We start from the raw sequence: 19,321 nt of genomic DNA on the forward strand, positions 1-19,321 counted from the left end.
TGAGTATGAGTGTGAGTGTGAGAACACGAACAGTCTCCATTACAGGTAATGAGGGACACAACAGAAATAGTTTGAAGACTATTAATCTATGTGATCCAGTTCTAAAAAAGGCTATCACCTCATTGACCAAAGAATGGGATCTTGAGCCATTTCAGGGTGTAACCTTCTGATATTAGTGAATATTTATGGAACGCAGACATACTTAGACCTTTTGCATTAAAGGAAACCATATAAGTTATAAGATATTGGAGTGCTCTCATACCAGTGCCTAAGTTACATGGGTTACTTTAGTCCATGTGACCTTTACCTAAGTACTTGCATGTTTAATATAACAGCTCTCATTAACACAGGCATTGCTTTTCGGACATAAATAGTAGTGCAACCTGAGAAGAGTGCTGTAGTACAGCTTCTAAATCATTCCCTGTAGCACAGCAGAGAAGTCAGCCTTGAAAATCTAACTTTGCAAAGCGAGTGGAAAGTCACTGAGACAGGATAGTATTCTTTCTACAGATATACCAAGAAAGTAGAAGTTTCTTTTCTGGCATTGGATTCCTTTTATTAGCATGACTGGCTGAGTCATTATTAGATTTACTGTGGTCTGATTATAAGTGAATAGTCTCTAATAGACAAAAGGATTAGCATTAGGCTGAATGTGAATTAAGACAACACAGGGGAAGTCTTGTTTCTCAACTTGGGGAAAGTTTTAACTTGCATATTCAAAAATTTTTCTTTGTGAATTGAGTTGCCTGATAGAGGATTGAAATATTTTAATGTGAGGCCTTCGGATGCATATAATGGATTTTCCATTGGTAGAAATGCTTGCCAGACTGTCCTGCAGCTGGAGTGGAATGTGTTAATTGAATGTTAATGTGAAAATAACATGGTCAATGTGAACTACTGTATAATTGCTGGAGAAAGTGTTATATGCTAATTAAGCAATAGAGTTCCTGCTGGCTGCTGTATGCAAAAGAATGTAGCACAGTAAACGAATCAGTCTTTTAAGAAAGCTCGCTTTGTTCTGATTTTTCAGAGGGGTAGCTGTGTTTGGCTGTCTGTAACTGAATAAACTTAAAAAACAACAAATAGTCTTGCAGTGCCTTAAAGACTAACAAAACATGTCGATGGTATCATGAGCTTTCGTGAGCACATGCCACTTTTTCAGATGAGTGGAATTAAGGGGTCCAGGGAATAAATAAATAGCAGAGAAAGAGAGAAGATGGGGATGGAAAGAGAAGGGGGAAAAATATTGTCATTTAAAGTGTACATGGTAAATGAGACTGATAGCGTGGATTCTAAATACTTAAGTTCCGATTGTGTTTCATGGGGTTTTAAGGGAGAATGCTGTCAGAGGCTTTTCAGTTCTAGAGTCTATTGAAAGGTAAGCTTGCTCTTCTCTGTGAGTGGTGTCACATTCTAGAGTAAAGGTGAAATCCATTCTACTTTCCAGTTATCAGAATTGTGTGTTTTAGCAGTGTCTAGTATCAGGTAGGTTTGTATTGTTTGCTGTAGACATGTATGGTATACATTACATTACACTGAGATGGAGTGCTGTTACAACTATGTTAGATGCAGAATTACAAACCTGTGGGTTTTGCATGGAAAACCAGAAGTAGTAGGCCACAGTTATAAACGTGCATGCACATGACCTTTCAGATGGCTGGACGACCAAATTGCAGAGTTTATTTCATTTGTACTCTCAAGTGCATATATGCTGATCACAAGCCTCCTTGTCCATAGTGCAGACCTGAATATCAGACCTTATTATAGTTGATTGTTATTTTAATGAATCTTTATGCAATTTGATTAGCAAATCCTCTCCTTCCTTGAAGTTAGTTTATACGGGCATGCGTGACATCTACCAGGAAAACAATCCATGACCGGGGGGGGGAAGAGACTTCCTACTGCCTTCTATCCACACTGTTTTGCTTCTTCAGAGTTCCCTGAGGAAGTTACTGCTGGTGGCAGTTTGAGCTAGGCTCTGGAAACACACCTTTTGTATAGTGGGTGGGCTGGGTTCTGGCGCAGGAACCCTAAGGCAGCAGCAGCAGCAGACACGGTTTCTTTCTCCCAATCTCTGGCAGCTTCTCCGGGCCACTTTGCCAAATGATCCCTCCTAGTACCTTTCCTCTGATACCTGGGCAGGTCATTCCTGCTCCTCCACAGCACTCTGCCTTGCTTACAATTCTCAGCTCTCACACAGTGCACCCTTTCACACTCAGATCTCCGGCTAAATGCCCTCTCTGCAGGGAGGCCTTATAAACAAGGCCCAGCAGGCCTTAATGGGCTGTAGGTGTTCTGATTAGCCTGCTGCTTCCAGCAAGCTTTGTGCCTGGGTTATTATGCTGCGCTATACTTGGCATTGTTTAATTGGGGAAGAGAAAACTGTTCACCCAGAGCCCAGCGTACCCTTCCCTCCATTAGTGTGTTCTGTGTGTGCTGCTGCCCTGGCCAAGTTCAGTCTGTTTGGCGCATGGCCTGCCCAGCCACCGGTGCGGGAGGGCCCTGATGTGGGGGTCCAGAGCGCTAAGTGGCACCAATAGGGTTGCCATATGGTTGAAACAAAAATACCGACCCCCCCCCCCCAAAAAGCCAGGAAAAAATTATGTTGCAGGGGAAAGGGGGGGGCAGCCCAAAGTTGTTGAGGAGAAAAAAAGGCTCCAAGGACTTATTAAACCCCCCCCAAAACAAACAAACGAACAAAAAAATTAAACAGCATTAAAATAGCATGTCCCCTTTAAGTTCAGGGATAGGAACAGGGGAGCGGTTGAGCACTAAGACCCAGGGGAGGCATTGCCTCCCCTAGGTCTTTTGGCTGGCAGCCATTTTGTGCCGGCAGCCTTACGAACCATCTAAGCATGGGGGCTAGGGGTTTTGGGGGGGAGGGGGTTGGGGGGCGGGAGGCCACGTGCTGAGTGTGTAGGGTTGCCAGGTGCCCGGCATTTTCGTCTCCTGGCTGGGGAAAAATTCAGAAAATACTGGACATTTTAGGTGTCCGGTATTATCTGAATTTTTTTACCAGACAGGAGCTGAAAATACCGACTGTCCGGGTGAATACCGGACACCTGGAAACCCTAGGCATCAATGAGGACCCAGCCACTGCTTTCCTGACCCAGCAGGAAAGTGAGATCCTGGGCATTGAGAATGATGAAGGTTTCAGCATCCTGGAGAATGTCAAGGTGCCAGCGGGGCTGCTTGGGGATGACGGGCTGGCAGCAGATGCTGTTGACGTGGTGATGAATGGAGAACTCTACCAGGAGAGCAAGGGGCTGACAGACCGCTATGCTGCTATTGCACATGTTGATCGGCTGCAGTCAGAACCAGAGTGTACCCATAAATGGAGAGGAGCAAAGGGAGTGCCTAGAAGGACCTGATGCGAACTCTCAAAAGCAAGAAGCAGAGTGGAAGGAAAGGTGATCAAGGAGATGAATGTTATAGAAGGCAAGATGAATAGCGACAGAAAACAGAAGCATAACAGGGCAGCTGAAGAAGCCTTTGTGAATGATGTGGAAGAAACTTCCCAGGCACCGAGTAGAAACGTGTTTCAGCTCTGTGTCTTGAATCCCAAGCTGGCTAAGCAGGCAAAAGATGTGTCCCGCATGCGCTCAGTCCTTATTTCACTCAAGCAGGCTCCACTGGTTCGCTAAAGGAAAAGCGCAATGGAAACACTGCAAATGCAGAATCTTAATCTTACTCAGAGAAGCTGTGTTTGCAGTAATTGGATTAATTATGTTTAAATGTGGTTTTTGGACCAAACCTCGTGAAATAGCTACAGTTGATCATTGTTTGTGATTGCATGTTCTTCCTCATGTTTCCTTCCTCTGTCCCAGATGGGAGGAGAGATCCTCCAGAACTGTAGTCTCTCTGAGAGATCACTTTTAACTGTACTGATACTAAAGGTCTGTTAAACAGTTACACATTTTTTAAAAAAAATTAGTGTGCAGCAGCCATCTGGTCTTGGTCGGTCACAGAGTATAGGGGGATGAGTTAGGGAACCAGACACAATATGGCAAGATTGAGCAATATTTGTGTTTGTGTGCCAGTTATTTTACTCCCCCCTCCTGCCCTCCAAACTCCCAAATAAATCCCAGGGCACCTTTTGCAGAACCAAGTGACATCATGCTTTCTAAGCTTGGAAGGGAAGCCTCATCTCTGCAGCTGAGCTAGCACCTAAGTAACAAGTGGCTTGTGTTTGCTAGAGTTCGGAAAAGAGTTAGTTAAACTGACCTAGCACACCTGTTAAATTATATAGTCTAGACAAAGCTGTAGTTAGACTAGTACAGCTTTGTGCATGACTATTCTTCAACTGATTGGCGTCCCGATGCACAGGATGTACAGATAAAGCTGAAGTAAAGATTTGGGTGATAAAATTGCACTGGTAAGGCCAGTACATTTTTATCTGACGCTTGAATTGTCCTCGCTGTACTTCCATAGCATCTGATACCTCAACTCCTTGTTTATTTGGATTCTGTCTGTTTGGTTCATAGCACCTTGCTTCATAGCAATCGTGGTAAAGTAGGAAGCTGAGGTAGTGACTAAGTGTGGCCAAACTTCCAATTGGTGTCTGTGAGTGCAAAACAATTCTTGGGCTTGTTTCAAGGATGACTTCTCTATTGAAAGTGTGTGGTTAGGTGGAAGTGATTTAACTTTCCTGAGGCCAAGCTCAGATCATCCTGACTCAGATCCTTCTGCTCTTCCCACTAGACAGGTTTCTAAGTAGGTTTCCTGTTCAGTTATTTGCTCCATCCAAACCTTTTTGTAGGCTCAAGCCAGAAGAGTCCATTGTAATGATCTAATCCGAATTCCTGCTTGATGCAAGCCATAGAATTTATCTTGAAGTTTTTGGATTACATAGTTTGAATCTTAAGATATGTAACACAAAGGTACCTGACTTGGATAAAATACAAAAACTTGCTAGAGTATAATGGATTTATTCAAATTCTTGTATTTGAAGGTTAAGTTGAAAACTAAGAGAATAATGGTGCAGTATAGCAATACTGAAAATACTTCAACACCAGTGACATGAAATGTAATTAAGGTTCTTCAGATTGACATGACATCAGATAACCTGAATTTCACCAAAAAAGGCCTGACTTGAAATTATTGAGCATACTCATAATGTGGTTAAAACTCTGGCTTTGTGCTCTTTGGCTGTCAAATTATTGTGTTCACTAGAAGTGAAAATGCATCCAGAAAACAACTAGTGGAGATGGACCCGGAAAAAAAAATAGCATGGAACATGGAGAGCCGGGGAGGAAAAAGCTCTTGCTCATGCTTTCACTTATATTTTGGTAGAGTATCTCTGGATATTTCAGCATTGATAAATGTCTTTTTGAAGGCATCTCTTACAGGGGTACAGACATGGTAGCAGCAAGTTAGCATAAATACCAAGATAAATAAAAGGAAACAGATGCACCGCTATTTTGATACCAAATAATGCATTCAAATACAATCACTAATTTTTATATTTTTGTATTAACAAAACTAAATTTGCTTATAAACTTAAATTACTTGTGCAAGTGCTTAGAGTCAATATGGACTTATTTTAACCACGTAAATTCTGTAAGAGCAAGTAAAGTACTTTGAGAGCATCAGCAAGATTTTAGCTTGTGTAAGATGCTTTCATTTTGCAATTGATCATATAGTCTGTTAAAATGGTTAATTATAGGAAGATTCAACTTGTCCTACACATTATTTAACAAGAAATTTTGAAAACTCTTAGGTTGGCAGATAGTGTTCATTGAATCTGAATTCCTTCTGCACATGTGGGCCAAATTCAAATTCTCTGTAAACATATGCAATGCACACCAAAGCTGGAATTAGCTCAGTTTGTCTAGTTAGAAAGTACTCCATGATTAAATTTGCTCTGAACTAGTCTGTCAGTTTTCTTGATTTCCACCAAGATAAAACCATTTCCTTTTGTCTTTTGATTTTGAAATATTGGGATCCATTCATTGTGGTTAGTCAAGGACTTGGGTTTCCCATGAGTTTATAGCAATGTTTCACTTATTCAAGTTCAGGAGCAACCCTAGACAGCTGCCGGCAGCTGGCACCCTAGGTCAAACGGGTGATCGGTACGCGATCGCCACCCCCGCCTCCAAACCCCTCAACGGCCATTTAATTTGGCGCCCTAGGCGACCGCCTAGTTCGCGCCTATGGATGGACCGCCACTGTTCATGTTGTCTTTGAATATGTCTTTTTAACTTCCTTGTTCATTTACGTCAGTGGAAGTGAAATAATTAATGTGCCTGCGTTACATTGACACAAATTGTTCCAGCCATCTTAAGTCAGTGTATTGCCTGTCTCTCAAATTCATTGGTGTTGTGCCCATTATTGCTCTGCATAGCTTCATTCATTTCTCATGCCAAGTTCTTACACGTTTTCATCACATGTGGTTCCTTTCTGGATTGTTCTGTATATTTGTGCTGCCCTAGAGCTCTGCTAGGCATGATAACTGGCTTGGCTGGAGGTGTGAGACTGAAACAAGTTATCCGCTTTTAAAAGCGCATAGTTTATATTATTCATTAATATTAATTTTGCTCGGTGCTAATTATGGACAGAAATTGATCTGTCCAATTAATAGAGATTAAGACCTTTCCTAAAAGCTTTTGTTTAATTCAAGGGTAGTCATTGAAAGCAACTGAAATATTCTTGTTCATTCTCCTACTACAGAAGGCAGTGCTGTTTTACTCGTTTCTGGTCCATCTCCCTGCCATCTTTTTGTTTGACTTCTCTGGTGCCTCTTCTCTTTCCTGTTACCCAGTTTTTTTAACACCTTCTTAAAATCCCTTCGCTGAGCTAAGAGCTGAGTTAAATTTTGCTAGTGACCCAAACTAACACTAGGCATTTCCTCTTTGTACCGAGCAAGAGGAAATTAGTACAGACTCCATCTATGTCAGTTTTGCTTTGGTGTTACTGTTACGTAGACCAGAAAAAGTTATAAATCAGCAACTCTATGTAAAACATAAAGCCCTATCATAACAAAGAAAATTGTGCCATGCAGTACTGGCAACAGTCTGTTATTCATAGGACTACAGACTCGGGATCCAGAGGTGAGTGACAGAAATGATCAAAAGGATGCAATGCAAGCCTATGAGCAAAGGCTGAAGGAACTGGGCATGTTTAGTTTGGAAAAAAGGAGATTAAGGGAGAACATGATACTTGAAAACCTGCCATAAAAGGATGGAGAAAAATCATTCTCTCTTGCCACACAGGGCGGGACAAGAGGCAATGGGTTAAAACTATAGTATGGCAGATTTCTAAATTTTCAGGAAAAACTTTCTAAGTGTAAGAATGGCAGGATAATGGAACAACTGTGTAGGGAAGACATGGAAGAGCCTTCATTGGAAGTTTTCCAAAAGAGCCTGGATAGCCATCTATTTTGGGTTATATAGAGGGAACAAATCCTGCATCTTGATCTTTGTTTGTGTTTCCTTCTTACCCTATGGTTCTACGATTCTGTGGTAATAGAGATATAAGGCTGGAAGGGATTTCAAGAGGGCATCTAGCCCATCCCCCTGTGCTGAAAGAGGAGCCAATATATCTAGCCATCTGCAACAGGTGTATTGTAAAACCTGTTCTTAAAAACTTAAAATGACGTGGGTTCTACAACTTCCCTTGAAAGACTGTTCCAGAACTTAACTATCCTTGTGGTTGAATGTTTGTTTTTTTCCAAAATATCCTTCCTAAATTTTCCTTGCTGCCGATTATATCCATTCCATCTTATCCTACTGTCCTTGTCACCACCCTCTTTAGAATAGCCCTCAGCATATTGGAGGACAGCTATTGGGCCCCTTCCTCAAGACTAAGTACCCAGGTCATATTTTCTGAACAGTTTCTCGCTTTTGGGCTCTTCTCTAGACTCTTTCTCTTGACTTTGTTCAAGCTGAGGCTAGGGATTTGAAAGTGGGCTTATGTGTTAATGTGCACGGTTACACGCAACCCTCTTCCCCCTGCACTGCTGCCTCTCTTTAACCTGGCTCCCTATGTGCACTGGCTCCTGAAGAGCCCCTTCTCCCCTACTGCAGTCCATCACATTAGTGTATGTTCAGTTTGTGATCCCCTATACTATCTAGATCCCATCACATGTTAGAATGAAGGCTAAAACAGCCACATGGCACAGAGCCTCTTGTTTAGAAGGTTCAGTTGAAATTGTAAATGGTCCCAACTCAAATAGTAACAGTACTTGATCTTGGCATTTCACCATTCAGATAGTTGCTCCTAGCTTCAATCAGAATTCAGACGTAAGAAGTAAATAACTAGATTTTACTCTTAATTCCAGAGACCTGGGTTTGCACATGGGCCTCCCCTTCTGCAAAATGCACCAGGACTTAAAGCAGAAGCTCAAGAATTATTTGGTACATGACCATGAACTGAAAATGAGTTTGTATCCTTTTTGAATTCCATTGGCACTCAGAGAACCAACTGATGAACAATTTCAACAAAGGTCCAACAATGAAATTTCAAAAGATCTGTGATAAGATCATCTTCCTGAAACTTATGCATTCCTCCAGGTTTAAATCGGACAGTAAGCCAAATGAACTGCTTCAAGAAATACTCAATCTCAGGCTGTCGACTACATTTCTTAATATCACAATTGCATTACAAATTTTTGTCTGGATCAGTGGCTTCAGATGAATGCATGTTCAATGTGTTAAAACAATTAAAGAACATCATTCCACAATGGGACAAAAACATTTGAACGGGCTTGTGGTACTTAACATTAATAGTAATGTTGACATAAATTGGTTTTTTCTTTAATTGTAAATGAGCTTGAATACCACAAAGCCAGAAAAACATTCTTGAAATGAAAGGTTTTGCTCTCAGTGAAAACTCACAATTAAAGTTACATTTTTAATAGACATGCTATTGGTATAATGACTAACTTGTTAATAAATAAATGTATCGGGTGTCCCTTTTCATATATTCTTTTGGTTTTAATATGAGCCTGTGGATGAGAAGTTAAATATGTCAGGGGGCTGGGCTGGGGCCTCTAAACTTAAAAGTGACCTGGGCCTCTGTCATTCTCTGAGAGGGCCTGGCTAAAACAAGTACAGTTTCATGGGTTGCATTTATGGTGAGAATCAAGACAGCTCCTTAAAATGAGACCTTTGATGTATTGACAAATTTTAAATGGCCCTACATTCCTTTTGATCAATTTCTAGTATTAAAAGCACTTTACTGTTAAATTACTTCCTGGAAAAGGGAGCTTCTACATAGTTGTTAAAGGTCTTAAAGCCTTATTGTGGTATCTATATTTCAGTTGACTCTTTGCTTCACTTGTGACAGTGGCTAAATACAGTCGACAATGTACATTTATCAATTGAAATGTGAAGTAATGCCTTTAGACTTAAATTCCTTTTCTTACTGCTACAAAAGACTGAGAAAATTGTAAACCAATTTGACCTGGAGGTAGCAAATTGTTCTTCATGAGGAATAAATTCAGGTGTAATTTCACAAACTTGAGTTTTCTTCTGCCCACTGAAATAGATCTTGGAATTTATGTAACATCGATGGGATGAATAGAGAATTGTCTTCATTTGTTGGCTGCTGCACGCAGAGTAGCTACAGTTAAAACCATTGGGAATAATCTTTTTATCCTTGTAGGATTTCTTATACAGGCAGTCCCTGACTTACGCGGATCCGACTTATGTCGGATCCGCACTTACGAACGGGGCTTTTCTCGCCCCGGAGCTCGCGGGCAGTGGGACCGCCCAGAGCGCAGCGGTCCTGCCACCGTGTCCTCCGGGGCGAGAAAAGCTGCTCCAGGTCTCCCTGGTGTGCTGGGGGGGACTCCCCAGCACAGCAGGGAGACCCGAGCAAAGCCGCACAGGCGGCGGGACCCCGCTGCCCGCGCGGCTTTGCTCCTTTGCCCCGGAGCAAAGCCGCACAGGCGGCGGGGTCCCCTCGCCTCTGCGGCTTTGCTTCTGTCTCCGTGCTGTGCACAGCTAATGCACAGCAGGGAGCCAGGAGCAAAGCTGCAGAGGTGGGGGACCCTGCTGGCTTTGCTCGGGTCTCCCTGGTCTGCTGGGGGAGGAGGGGGCGCAGCTAGTGCGCCCCCCCCCCCCCAGCAGACCAGGCTTTTGTTGCGGGATGCCTGAGGTAGAGCAGCTGGGGTGCTGCCGGGTTGGTCCTGCGGGACCTACCCGGCAGCGCCCCAGCTGTTCTGTCCCAGGAGTCCAGATTCAGCCGCTGTTGAAACTGATCAGCGGCTGATTCCAGGAAGCTGGGGGCAGGGCAACTCTGCCTAGGGCTTCCTGTAGTCAGCTGCTGATCAGTTTCAGCAGCGGCTCAATCTGGAGCCAGTTCCGACTTAAATACAAATTCAACTTAAGAACAAACCTGTAGTCCCTATCTTGTACGGGGACTGCCTGTAAATGGAAAATTACATCTGCAAAAATAGTGCAACAAATCTCTTCGAATAAAAGTGCTGCTGCAACAGACTGAAGGGTATCGGTTTTCTCTTCTGTAAATGAGAGCTGGGACCTCAACTTTCGGAAGAAAAGACTAAAGGACTTTGGGTAGTGGGAAGGACACACAAATACGGGAGTAATAAACTGAGTTACTTGGGAGCAGGGGAGAAAGTGGTAGGAATTACACTGAGGCAAACCTTTAAGGACAGTGTTTGAAGAGATTCTTTCTAGCAACTCACAAGCATGTCTGCATTTGATAGGATCGTAGGATTGGAAGGGACCTTAGCAGGTCATCTAGCCCAGTCCTGGTACTCATGGCAGAGCTAAGTATTATCCAGACCATCCTTGACAGGTGTTTGTTTGACATGCTCTTAAAAATCTCCATTGACAGATTGTTCACTGGGCAGTTTATTCCACTGCTTTACCACCATGATAGTTAGGAATTTTTTCCTAATGTTCAACCTAAATCACCCTGGTTCAGTTTAAGGCCATTGCTCTTTGTCCTATCCTCAGAGGTTAAGGAGAAAAATTCTCAAAAAGTTAAACTTGTGGTGGAATATGGGTGGAAGAACCAAATAATTTTTGCCCCTGGGGTTCCAATAGTGGCCTTATAATACCTGAGTTTCTACCATTAGTCACTCATTAGTGAAATGTGTTACTTGACATTCTTGAGAGATTTTTGACCTTGTTAAAACTGCATGTGTATCTTGTTTCTATGTCTGCTGCTGAGTGCATTTAAAATCAAGGTAGAGCAAAGTGGCACCATTGCTATGATTTGTCCTAGCGTAATTAATATCCTGTGAACATAAGCAGAACTTTGATGATTGCAGTAAGTTGTGACTAATTCCATTCACTGCCTGTGATGTTCTTAGATTTTAATATGAGCACAGAGATCATTGTAGCACCCACTCTTGTGTGTTTGTCCCAGATTCTGTGCAAAGTGGGACAAGTAAGGTGTGTATTGAAAGCTTGTGCTTTGCTGATTCCGTTTATGCTATTTACATTCCAGTATGATTTTTGTATGTGAAGTTATGAATATTAGCTCTGTACTGGGATCTCAAGTATTTGCTTCTAGGAGATAGCAATAGGCGTCACCCACCTTATATGAATGGTAACTTCTTGAGTGGTCCAGCGAAGGGCAACCAAAATGATTAGGGGGCTGGAGCGCATGACCTGTGAGGAGAGACTGAGGGATATGGGTTTGTTTAGTCTGCAGAAGAGAAGAGTGAGGGGGGATTTGATAGCAGCCTTCAATTTCCTTAAAGGAGGTTCCAAAGAGGGTGGAGAGAGGCTGTTCTCAGTAGTGCCGGATGGCAGAACAAGGAGCAATGGTCTCAAGTTACAGTGGGAGAGGTCTAGGTTGGAAATTAGGAAAAACTATTTCGCTAGGAGGGTGGTGAAGTACTGGAATGGGAGGTGATGGAATCTCCATCCGTATTGGTTTTTAAGTCTCAGCTTGACAAAGCCCTGGCTGGGTTGATTTAGTTGTGATTGGTCCTGCCAAGAGCAGGGGGCTGGACTTGATGACCTCCTGAGGTCTCTTCCAGCTCTATGATTATATTGAATAGCAGAACTTGACGAACAATGAACCTTATGTGTTGCCAGTACAACTGAGAGGAATTCTGCTGCAAACTTGCAGTCAAGCACGTATTCCATGTCCACTTGTCTCAAAAAGACACGGACATGTGACTTGCTCATGTGATAAACTCCCTTTTGGGGAAATACTTCCACATGGTGAGAAGAATGGAATTCCCCCCACATGGGCAAGATTATAAAAAGGTCCCTAGAACTTCCTCTATTTTTGTCTTTACTTCACTTCACTTCACTTCAGAAGCATCTTTGCTATGAACAAAGGGCCCAGAAGGATTGTTGACCCATCCTAAAAAGTATGTACTCCAGAGACTTTGGAGATAGCAGTTTATTCCATATCTGATACGAGCCTGCACCAGGAACTTTGTGATTGGTGTACATCGGGTGCCCAACCTTTTCGAACATATGGATCCCTTTTCAATCTATTAAAATTTCACGGACCTGCCCTTTTCCCCCCACTTTGACCCATGCTGCTTCCTCAGCTCCTGCCCTCTCTATCTCCTGCCCATCCATGGAAGATATGGCACAAGGGTGAAATTTTGGGAGGGTATGGGAGGCAGCAGCCATGCTCTCCGGGAAGTGGCTTGCTTTTCATCCTGTTCCCTGGATGCTAAGGAAGTGAGAGAAAGTGCTTGCATTCCATGTGTGCCTCTTATACACCCCTTACCTTCACGGAATGCCACCCTTGAAGGCAGCTCCTGCACTGGCACTCTGACGTTAGGGCTTCCATAGCACGTTCTTTTGGGTAAGATCTAAGATACAAATTGACCTGGTAATGTGGCTGGTCCTTTGGGAGTGGAAGAACCTGTTTGGATTTGGTGAGATTGGTTTTCATAACCTCTCACCTGAGTGCGGTGCGGTATTGTTGTGGCACAGGAGAAGCTGGAGTGTCTGAGGGGATTGCCTGTGTGGCAGCGGAAGTGTTTTTTATGACTGGTTTGGTGCCTTATAGTGAAGGACCCCGGCTTCGGGCTGTGAGTACCCCTGTTTCTAAGCAATTTGCCCTGATTTGATCCCCTCAGCGGTGACCCCAGAAACCATCACATTACACTATCTAAAAAGGCATAAGTCAGCTACAATAGGGTTATTTTTGTGTTCAGTCATTTCTTCCTTAGGCTTTGTGCACACTTGAAACTTTAAAGCGCAGCTGCGGCAGCGTTTTAATGCAACAGTGTGGGCATGGCAGCAGCCCTGGGGGAAAGTTCTTCCAGCACTGGAGGTAAACCCTCTCCACGAGGGAAGCCTCTTTACGCTGGCACTTTACAGTGCTATAGTTTGTTGCACTCAGGAGGGTAGTGTTTTTTCACACCCCTGAAGAGAAAGTTACAGCACAGTCAAGTGGCAGTGTAGACAAGCCCTTAGCTGACTCTGTTGGCTGTATCTGATCTACCACTAGCTGGGCCTTAATTTAATTGTGTGGTTAAGAGACTGGGAAATACATGCCTGGTACATGACCATCTATTGTGTTGATGTTGCAGTCTCAGCAGTTGTCTGCTGTAAGTAAGCAACTGCGGCCCACAGCAACAGTTCAGCCTTGTTCGTGCTCTTTCCTGACAGATAGAATTGAAGTAATATAGCCATGAAAAACTGGTTACTAAAGATCTCCTGTGTCAACATGCTCTGTGCTGATAATGAGCTTTCAGGGAAGGTCTGTAAATCTCACATATGAAATGATTTACTGGAAACTTGACCACTTTGAATATCTATATTCTAGAATCTTGACTCTTTCCCCCACCCCAGGTTGTTCTGGGCCATGGAAGGATCATTCAGAGACTTGAGTGACTTTATAATTTCCTCTCTTGATATGGAGAAAAAGTAGTCACTATCTGTTACCGTACAATTCCATCTAATCAAGGCTTCACTGTTCATCCTCTGTACCTTGTTTAAATAACTTGATCCTGTGCCCAACTGAGTAACTGCAGAATTATCTACATTTCATTCCAATACATCAGGGTGGCTGACCCTGAGAGAACGTGTTTCTAAACAATAGAGGTAGCAAAGGAAATGGATCAAAGTAGTTACTAAATATATGCAGTGTTTCTGTTCACCAGGAAACGGCTGACATCATAAATGGGTTTAAAAATACTCCAGTTGCAGGAGCAAATCTCATGAAACTTTCGTGTATTACCCTTCCTCATCCATCTTCCTTGAAAAACAGAATATTAAATCAGTAGTTGAATTAAAGCATATACGCTTTCCTGTTTCCCTTTTGATGTAAATTCAAGTTGTTTACAGAACTAAATGTATTCCAACTGACGTTCTGCACACGTATACATAACTGATAATCAGAGCCCTGCACGGATACAAAATGTGTATCTATATCTGCATCTACAGCCGCAAAAATGAGCAGATATCCATCTGTTTCCACATGCGTAGATGCGGATACCCATGGATATAAAGTGGATATCCGCAAATTTGCAGGGCTCTACTGAAGATGCTATAAATGTGATGTTTAGCCTTAGCTAGCAGTGATGGGGGCAAGGGAGTAAAAGGATAATACTGGAACATTTCTTCTCTTGCAAACTCTGCCACCTTAAGCTAGCATGGTATTTACCACTTGGTTTAATTCAGACTCAGAATTACTGTCTAATACAGTGTTTCTCAGCCTTTTTTTTATAAAAACAAACCCGCAAAACTAAATCATCCCAGCCAGGACTTTGTCAAGCCAGGACTTAAAAATGTCTTGGGATGCAGATTCCGCCACCTTCCTAGGTAACCCATTTCAGCACTTCACCACCCTGCTAGTAAAACAGTTTTTCCTAATATCCACCTCAAACTCCCATACTGTAACGTGAGACCATTGCTCCTTGTTCTGCCATCTGTCCCTATTGATAATATGCTCTCTCTATCCTCGTTAGACCCTCCGCCCCCTTCAGGTAGTTAAAGGCTGATATCCAGTTCCCCTTCACTCTTCTCTTCTCTAGACTAAACCAGTGTTTCTCAACCTTTTTTTTTATAAAGCACCCCTTTATAATATATCTCCCTTAGTACCTGCAATTTTCAGACACACACATTTTTTTCTAGCATTGCAACACATTTGTTTAAACAACTTAATCATAACTGGTTGGTTGGATGAAATTGCCTATAGGCAATAAACTTGCCATTGTACTTATGATTGTGCAAAGAGGAGAAATTAAAAAATTAGATGAACATAAAATAAGTCCAATTTTTGTATTCATACATATACGTACATATGTATATATTTTTATATAAACATCAATGAACAGTGCCTTTTCCCTCTCCCAGAGCCAGGTACCCCTAGCCCCCTGCTCCTCCCGCAGAATGATATGTATTTACACTAAAAATGTAAGCTATCTACCAAGAGTAACTGATATGGGTATAATACTATCAGGTAAAAAATATTGCATGGACTCAACTTGGTTACCCAAAATTGCATACCTCAAACTAGCCCAGTTTGGGCATAGAAACTAGAATCCAGATATAGCGACCCGGAGCCACCTGCGGGGAAGGAGCGGAGCAGTTGGGCGCATGGAGGGGCTCTGTAGACGTGCAGGGTTTCACAGTCCCGGAGGAATTAGTTGCAGGGGATGGGCAGTGTTTTGCAGGCTATTTCTCCCTTTCTGCCGGACGGTGCTGGGTCCCTAGCCCAAACCTGTGCCTGCTGTTGCATGGAGCTGCTCAGCCCTGCTCCAGTGAGCGGCGAGGGCACCACCTGGGCGTAGTGGGCTGGCTCCGGTTGCTGGACACGGGTAAAAGAGGAGCATGGGGAGGCTGCCAGAGGTGCCGCTGGAGATGTGTGGGGCAACAGCCGGCCAGCCCCCACTCTGCCCTTCACCTCTTGGGACCCAGGCGGGGGGGCAGGATCTGGCCTCTGCTCCCGGTCCCAGTCCTGTCCAGTCCGGGCACCAAACTGCAGTAGGGGCAGCAGCGGCTCCCGAGCCAGGGGCACTAGGCTTCCAGGAGGCCTTTGAAGTGCCTGCTCCCACTGCCCGGCCCCAAGGAGCAAGTGACCGCCAACGCCGGGCTCTCCATGTGGGGCTGTGCACTCCCAGGTCAGCCTGGCGCCCCCCAGCACGATGCCCACGGCAACTCTCCCCCTCCCCCGTTCCTTCCTTCGTTACGCCACTGCCGCAGAGCCAGGCACCCCAGCACCCTCCAACCCCAGAGCCTGGGTCTCACCAGCGCTGTCGTCACCACTGCAGCCACGTGCGTCTCCCTCCAGGTGCTGCAGGGCCTTGAACATTTCATTTTAAAGGCAGATGTGTTGATGGGACCCCCCCAGACTTCTCTCGTGTACCCCTAAGGCAGTGGTCACCAACCAGAAGATCGGGATCTACCAGTAGATCCTGGAGCCTCTGACAGGGGACCCTGACTGGTTTGGCCGGGAAGCTCTCAAGGGCGGGCACCTCAGTTGACCTTCCATCCACTGTCATGCTGCTCCTGTCCTCAGCCTTGGATCTGCCCCTTGGGAGCCTGCTGCTTGCCGTGCAGGGAGTGGGAGAGTAGAGAGGGGGGTGGTGATGTCAGGGTGTCCCTCCTCCCCCCACTCCTGTACCCTGTCTCCACACAGAGAGAAGGGGACGGAGGGAGCTTGGCGATGCAAATCTCTGTCATTCTCACTCACTGTGTGTGTCATTCTCACACACACACACTGTCCTTCCCGCTCCTCTCCCGACCCAACACGTACATGGGGGGTTACCACCACTTTTCCTGCTTGCCAAGTGGGTTAGTTTTGGTTTGTGACTGGTCTGTGCATTGCATCACTTTCATTTCTCTCTTACACTTACATTTAATTCTTTGAGTAGTGATGTCAAAGAACCTGTCATGTCTGGAGCAATTATCCCCATGGTAATCGTGCTCCTAGATATGGCTGGCATGTCCCTGCAGCCCCTGAGAAAGTCAGAGCAGGGAGTCTCCACATGCTGTCCTTGCCTACGAACACCACTCCTGCAGCTCCCCTTGTGCAGAAGGGGGTGGGATCGAGCCCACCACCCTGTGCTCCAGAGGCTGATGCCCTATCCCCGCAGTTCACTGGAGATCCCACTCCACCTCCCTACCTTCAGCAGGTCCCTTATCCTGCCTTCCTAATGCGGGAGCCAGGTGCATCCCTGGGAGAGCCTGTGTTTGTTGTCCAGCCGCTCCCAGGGTGGGCAGGACTTGAACCCCGCAGTCTGCTCTCCCCTGGGGAATGCCCTATCCCCAGTTCACTGCAGAACCCACCCCGCCTCTGTACCTTCAGAGGGTCCCTTATCCTGTGTTAGCTGTCTGCTCACTCCCAGGGTGTGCTGGGGTGGAGGCAGGACTTGAGCTGCCGAGGGAAGTGTGGGGACTCAAGCCCCGAACCCTGCACTCCCTAGGCAAATGCAGTATCCCCTAATCCACTCCAGAACCAATTCCACCTCCCTACCTTCAGGATGTCCCCTCTCACACTCTGAACCTCTTGGCCCAAGACCAGAGCCTGTATCCCAAGCCCCTATTTCAACCTGTGAATGAGATTTGGGGAGGAAGGCAGATGCAGTGAGCAGGGTGAGGTTTCGGAGAAGGGGTGGAGCAGGGGTGGGGTCTTGGAGAAGGCAGGGAAGGAAGCCAGGCAAGGGTATTTGGGTCTGAGGTAGATCTTACATTGCACTTAAATTAAAAAAGTGATCTTGTAGTTTAAAAGGTTGGAGACCACTGCCCTAAGGGTTCGCGTACCATGGGTTAAGAAACACTGGCCTAATGTTTTCTAGGTTAAATTACCATAATCCATTTTTCCTTCATTTGAAGTCATATGGCAACATCTAATGCGTCACTAACCCATGGATCTATACAAGGGATTTATATATTTTTTCCAGTCCATCACAATTACCTTTTGCAACACTCAAAAGCATGTGTGTCAGGCAAGGCAAAATAAATAGTATCATCCCAAAGAAGGGAACACTGATGTTTCCATAGAAATGGCCAGGATAAGTTGTACTGCTCTTATGATAGAGCTTCCTTTGCTTGTTATATGTTCTTTCTTATTTCACCCTTCACCTCTTCTTCTTTATTCTTTCCAAAATATAAGCTCTTCAGAACAAAGATGGCCTTACTTACATCTGCATGGTGACATCCAATATTGAGTGGTAGGGGGGAAAATAAAGGTCCAGCACTCCTAGTTTATATAACAGTATATTTATACTCCCCTATATCCCAGTGTTTGGCATATGATGTAGCAAGAATTTGATGTAGTCAAATGAGATTTTTGTAAATGGCACTCACTTCTGCTGAGTTCCCTTCATGGGGGAAATAAATATCAGTTAAAAAAGTTATCCAGTTAAACAATTAAAATTATATTCGTTAACTGTTAATGGAGGTTATTCTGGCTGGTATAGCTGGGTCCCTTCCTTTGTCTGGCATGGGGTGGCCAGATCTGGGTTGTGCTAGGATTCTGGCGTCAGGGGCTCGGTGCGGCTAGGGCTGAACTCCAGCAGTCCAGCCATCAAGGTTGATGGTTAAAGTCCGGTTAATAATAAGTCCAGTGCTTGCCAGTTAACTGGCTAACTGTATCCTTTTACATCATTAGTCTTCATCCCATAATCCATAGCATTTTTCTATAAATTATAATAGGCAGTGGCAAACCAAATTTTATGCTTGCAATAAATTATAGCCAGTCCCATTGAAAATGGGGCCACAGGAGCTTTTCCTCTTTGTGTGAATTAGATTTAAATGGGCTGGTTAGAAGAATGGACTCTCTTTTAACTGGCTGTTTGCAATACTTCACAATGGATTTCGATCTCCATTGATGTTTCCTTGGAAACCTCCTGCAGAAATGTAGTTTACTTGGAGGAATTCAGGAGAGGGAAGGATAGGCTTGTTAAATACAGTCTTGTTTACAAGACTAATGATCCTGAGACGTGCACGATCAGGTTCAATTTCGTTTTTACAATAGAGTAACTGTTGAATAATCAGTGTAGAGCACTGGTCTCCAACCTTTTTAAGCACAAGATCATTTTTTGAATTTAAGTGCAATGTATGAGCTATGTCAAACCCAATGACCTTTGCCTGGCTTCCTTCTCCCCCTTCTCTGAGGCCCTGCCCCTGCTCACTCTGTCCTTCCTCCCTCCCCGTCCTTCCTCCGTTTCACCAGGCAGGGCCACAAGCTCTGGTCTTGAGCTAAGGGATCTGGGGTGTTATAAGGGCTCTGAGCTGAGCCTGGGGCAGCGGGTTGGGGTGCAGGAGGAGGTTCAGGGCACAGGCTTTGGGAGGGCGCTTGAGTCCAGGGGGCTCAGGGCTGGGGTAGGAGCTTGGGGTGCAGGAGGGTGTTCATGAGTGGGGCAAGGGTTTGAAGCTGGCTCCAGTTGAACACTGCTTACCTCAGGTGGCTCCTGGATGGTGGTTCA

At 44.5% G+C, this 19,321-nt stretch overlaps 1 protein-coding gene and 1 pseudogene across 7 annotated transcripts in view; both read left to right on the forward strand.

The window, feature by feature from the left end:
* The window catches only part of TLN2 (talin 2), a 372,445-nt gene that overhangs the window by 78,594 nt on the left and 274,530 nt on the right, over positions 1-19,321 (forward strand). The gene's annotated exons all lie outside the window — the stretch shown is intronic.
* Positions 2,922-9,681, forward strand: LOC149523571 (clathrin light chain A pseudogene; annotated as a pseudogene).

The sequence above is a fragment of the Pelodiscus sinensis genome, chromosome 14 (assembly GCF_052426305.1).
Source record: "Pelodiscus sinensis isolate ZL-2025 chromosome 14, ASM5242630v1, whole genome shotgun sequence".
Lineage (NCBI taxonomy): Eukaryota > Metazoa > Chordata > Testudines > Trionychidae > Pelodiscus > Pelodiscus sinensis.